This window comes from Nannospalax galili, unplaced genomic scaffold (genome assembly GCF_000622305.1).
Source record: "Nannospalax galili isolate Female #2095 unplaced genomic scaffold, S.galili_v1.0 scaffold329, whole genome shotgun sequence".
NCBI classification, from domain to species: Eukaryota; Metazoa; Chordata; class Mammalia; order Rodentia; family Spalacidae; genus Nannospalax; species Nannospalax galili.
This window is the reverse complement of record NW_008360321.1, coordinates 3,377,168-3,382,891: the sequence shown is the minus strand read 5'-3', so window position 1 is coordinate 3,382,891 and position 5,724 is coordinate 3,377,168.

Below are 5,724 nucleotides of genomic sequence, written 5' to 3'. Positions count from 1 at the left end.
GAGCTACTTTTGCTGTTGATTATAAGCTTTATTTGCACTGTGGTCTGATAGAAGGCATGGAATTATTTCATTTTTTTTGTATTTGTTGAGATTTGTTTTATGCCCCAGAATGTGGTCAATTTTAAAATATGTTTCATGAGCTGCTAAGTAGAAAGTGTGTTCTTTGGTAGTTGGGTGGAATATTCTGTATATATCTGTTAGGTCCATTTCATATAGTATGTCATATAAATCAGATGCCTCTTTGTTTATTCTTTGACTAGTTGACCTGTCTATTCAAGACAGTAGGGTATTAAAAGTCGCCCACTATCACTGAGTTGATGTCAATCTCTGTTTTATAGTCCTGGACTATTGATTTTATGAAATTGGGTGCGCCAAAGTTTGGTGTATAAATGTTCATGATTGTCTTCTTGGTCAATTGTTCCCTTGATTAGAATGAAGTAACTAGCCTTATCTCTTCTGATGAGTTTTAATTTAAAATATATTTTGTTAGATATTAAAATTGCAACCCCTGCTTGCTTCTTAGGGCCATTTACTTACTTGAAATATTTTTTTTTCCATCGTTTCACCCTAAGATAGTGTCTATCCTTGAAGGTGAGATGAGTTACTTGATGACAGCAAAAAGATGGGTTTTCTTTCTTGATCCACTGCACCAGCCTGTGTCTTTTGACAGGGGCGTTGGAGCCATTGATATTTAGTGTTATTATTGAAAGGTGTGTATTGTGTACTGTCATTTTAATTTTTTTGCGTTTATGGCCCTAATTTGTGTTTCTGTTAGACCTCTATTTTCTCTCTGTAGACTCCTGGGTACACTCACTCCTTTCTTTAGTCCTTTGTATTACTTAAATATTCTCTGTGTGCTAGTTTGGAAGACAAGAATCTTTCAGCCTATTTGTATCACGGAAAATTTTCTGCTCCCCTTTGACCTTGATAGATATTTTTTCTGGATAAAGTATTTGGGGTTGGCATCCATGGTTGTTTAGAACTGGGAATACTTTGTTACAGGCTCTTCTGGCTTTCATAGTTTGTGTTGAAAAGTCAACTGTAATTCTGATGGGTTTTCCTTTATATGTAACTTGATGCTTTTCTCTAGCAGCTTTCAGTACCCTCTCTTTGTTCTGTACATTTAATGTTTTTACTAAGATATGTTGTGGGGACTTTCTGTTCTGATCCTGTCTTAACAGTGTTCTCTGTGCTTCTTGAATCTCTATAGGTATGTCTTTCCTTAATTTAAGGAGGTTTTCTTTTATAATCTTATTTCATATCTATTTGACGCCATTGATTTGATTTTCTTCTCCTACTTGTATGCTGATCACATGTATATTTGGTCGTTTCATGTTGTCCCACATTTCCTGAGTATTCCATTCCTGTATTTAAAAAAAAATTGCATAGTCTTTGCTTAAGGAATCCAGACCTTCAACTTTATCCTCCAGTCTTGATATTCTGTTTTCTATTTTGTTCATTCTGCTTGTGAGACTTTCTCCTGTTGTTTCTAATTAGTTTATTGAGTCTTTCAGCCCCATGTTCTTTTCCATTTGGGTTTTCTTTACTATTTCTATCTCTCAAGTGAATTCACTTTTCAAATTATGAATTGTTTTTGATATTTAATTAAGATGCATAGTTGTATATTCTTGAGCTTCTGTCAAAAGTTTATTCCTTTCCTCTTTGAGTCCTTTGAGTTGTTTGTCTATGTTTTCTTGAAATTCTTTGATCATGTTTATGATTGTTCTTTTAAATTCAACATCCTGGGTTTCTACATGGTGGTTCTCCATGCTGTGCACTTCTGTAGAATGCGTGGGTTCTGTTGGGGAGACATTTTCCTGGTTTTTCATATTGTTTTTGTTTTTGCATTGCCATCTGGGCATATGGATGTTCTTTGATGATTATGTGTTTGATGATTATGTGTTATGTGTTATTAGAAGTTCAACAGGAACTTCTAATCTGCTTTTGTTTAATTTAATTTTGGTTCTGTTAATATTGTTTATGTAGCTCAGTTACTTTTTGTTTGGGTATGGAAGATAAATTGGTGGGTATTTCAGGTTCTTGATGGGTAGTAGACTGGTCAGAGTTCTGACTGAGCAGGTCTGTCTGCCTGATCTCGAGGCTGGTTTTTTGGTCATGAGGGGACAACCTAGATGAGGAATTATAGATCTATGGTAGGGTTATTAGTTAATCTGGTTTGAGAAGATAGTCTTGGGATGTGAGGGGAAGGAATTGGAACCTGCCTGTGAGAGAGTCTTGAAGGTACAAAATAGGGGTAGATGAGAGAAATGGGGTAGGGAGGCAGTGAGCTTGATCTGACTTACCAGAGTCCTGGCTGAGCTTGTCTGTCTGTGTGATCCAGGATTTGGTGGTGAGGGGACCACCTGAGTGGGGACTTAGAGGTCTATGGTAGGGTGGTTGCTTAATTTGGTTTGAGAAGTTAGTCCTGGAATTTGGGGTTAAGGAACTGGAGCCAGCCTGTGAGAGAGGCCAGAAGGGGACAGAGTGTGGGTGGATGAGAGAAATGGAGTAGGGAGGCAGTGAGCTTGATCTGACTTACCAGAGTCCTGGCTGAGCATGTCTGCCTGCCTGATCTGGAGGCTGGAAATTTGGCAGTGAGAGGACCATTGGGTGAGAACTTAGGGGTCTATGGTAGGGTGATTGGTTAATCTGGTTTGGGAAGGTAGTCCTGGGATCTGGGGTTAAGGAATTAGAGCTAGCCTATGAGAGAGGCCTATAGGGAAAGGGATGAGAGGAATGGAGTAGCTAGTCCTCCTGTGGAGAATGAGTTGGAGCCAGAGAGAAAAGTGACTTTAATGTACATATAATTTTGTAAGTTTAGAAAAATCTATGACTATATTCCTATACACGGGTCATCTTTAAATTATTCATTGACATGTATAAATTCTTTCCTCATGCAACAGAAGGCGATGAACACAAAAAGCCACAACTGACCAAAGTATAGAGAATAAGAACCTGCAGAGTGTGGGTCCTGGACAGGACTCCTATATTAAATTTCACCTTCCCAGGTCTCAGGAACCATTGCAGAAGAGGGGTTGGGAAGATTGTAAGAACTAGGGGAGTAGGTGGATGGCCATAATGAAACAGTCTTACAGGATCTGGGGACCTTACTCATGTAAACTTACAGCAATGGTGACAATATGTACAAGACCCATGCAAACTCAGACAAAAACCAGAATAGAATTGGGGAAATGGAAATGGGCAGCAGGCCTCAACTTTAGCAGAGGAGCTATTGGCAGCTGATCACTGCTGGGTGAGGGACAGTTGATCATCTTTAAAGGAGTGATGCTAGACAGGCTGAACAGGCTCCAGTGGGTAAACTCATACTGAGGGACATCTGGGTACACAAACTTGTCTTGATAGGCCTCAATATATATGACAAAATGTATGAAGTCCTGTGGTCAGACTATGGGGGGGTGCAGATAGGGAAGGGAGGCTAAGTACAGTTATGTTGTAGTATATGAAATTCATGAAAATTATATATATATATATATATGTGTTTAAAAGCAGATGCAAAAATGTGAATGATAGAAAAGGTCCTTATATATTCAGAGCCTGAGACAGCAGGATCATAAGCTCAAGGCCACCATGGGCTACATAGCAAGACTCTATCAAAAAAATAATTAATAATTAAAAACCCAAATAGACAATAAATTTTTAGAAAAGACTAAGATGTTGTCCTGGTTTGTCTCTCCACTGCTGTGACAAAACACTCTGACCAATACTAACTTGGGGAGGAAAGGGTTTATTTAGCTTACATATCCCGGGTCACAGTTCATCTGGGAGCCCAAGGTAGGAACTCAGGGCAGGAATGTGGAGGCAGGAGCTAGAGCACAGGCCATGGAGGAATCCTGCCTACTAGCTTGCTCCCTTGGCCCCTGCTCAGCCTGCTTTCTTATGCAACACAAGCCCACCTTCCCAGGGGTGGCACCACCCACAGTGGGCTGGGCCCTCCCACATCACTCATCAGAAGATGCCCCTCAGACATGGCCATAGGCCATTCCAATGAAGGCAATTCCCCAGTTGAGGCTCCCTCAACCAAGGTGTGTCAAGTTGTCACCTGAATTCCCTCTGGGTCTCCTGCGCTATCAGACAAACCATATAATATATTTTATGTACATTTATTAACTTACAAAGGAATGAGAACTCAGTGCCTAGGCCCATGCCCCAGGCAAAAATCCAAACACTTAAAAGTCCATAGTCTCTTTTAAAAGTCTCTTAACTGTGTGTGGGCTTCTATAAAATCCAAAACAAGTACTTTCTTATTTCAAAGGGAAGAATCAGGCACTCTTAAGTAAAATCAAAGTCCAGCAAAGTAGCTCGAGGCTGGATATCAGTGATTCACTCATGATCTTCTGGGCTCCAAAGGGTACTGGCAGCTACACTTCTCTGACTCTGCTGTCCACAGCACACACAGCTCATCTCGCAGACCCAGGCCACCTCCATTCCACACCTACTGCTGTCATTGGTGGTCATCCCACGGTCCTGGCATCTCCAAAAAGCTGGGGTCTCCACTGAAACTGAGGCTACACCTTCACCAATGGCTTCTTCTTGACTCTCTGGGTGCAAAGCCTGATTCTCTCCATGATCCCTTCAATCCTGGGGTCTTAACTGCAACTGAAGCTGCACTTTCACTTTTGGCCTTTCCTGGCCTCTGTGTGCCAAGCCTCAACTGCTCTCTGTGACCCCTTCACACTTTCAAACCAGAACCATGCAGGAGACTCTTATACATTACCAAGTTCTGCTTCCAGCTTGAGATAGGGGCTCGGGTCCCCTCTCTGTGCTGACCCTGAGGAATTACCTCCCAGAAGACTTCACCTCAGTGATGCTGGTCTCTTGTTACTTACAGCTGATTTTTTGGCCCCAGCTAACCAGCATCAATTGTCCCAGTAAAGAAAAGGTATTGCTTCAGGTTCTTGTCTCTTCTTAATCACAGCTGATTCTTCAGCCCCAACCGACCAGAACCCACAGATTCCCAATCCAAAATTCTCACAGGAACAACCCTGATAGTCTCCGCTTCCTTTTGAAGCTTCACAAGCCAGGAATCCATTGTCTACAACTCTTTCAGCATAACTTTTCCAAGCTCCACACCAACAAACTCTGAGCATGCAATAGCTTTTCCAGCCCAGAGTTCTAAACACTTCCACAGTCCTCCACAAAACACCAAGGTCAGGTCTGTCACAGCAATACCCCACTCCTGGTACCAATTTCTCTCTTGGTTTGTCTCTCCATTGCTGTGACAAAACACTCCCACCAATACCAACTTGGTGGGGGGGAAGGGTTTATTTAGCTTACATATCCCAGGTCACAGTTCATTCGGGAGCCCAAGGTAGGAACTCAGGAGAGAAACCTGGAAGCAGGAGTTGAAGCACAGGCCATGGAGGAATCCTGCTTATTAGCTTGCTCCCCGGCCCCTGTTCAGCCTGCTTTCTTATGCAACACAAGCCCACCTGCCCAGGGGTGGCACCACCCACAGTGGGCTGGGCCCTCCCACATCACTCATCAAGAAGATGCCCCTCAGACATGGCCATAGGCCAGTCTAATAGAGGAAATTCCCTAATTGAGGCTCCCTCAACCCAGGTGTGTCAAGTTGACACTAAAGCTGTCCAGCACAGGTGTCCATATAACTATAAATATAGCAATATCCTTAGCAAATCAGAGAAATGGATATTAAAACTCCTGTGAGATTTCATGTTATCCAATTCAGAATGGCTAAGACCCCCC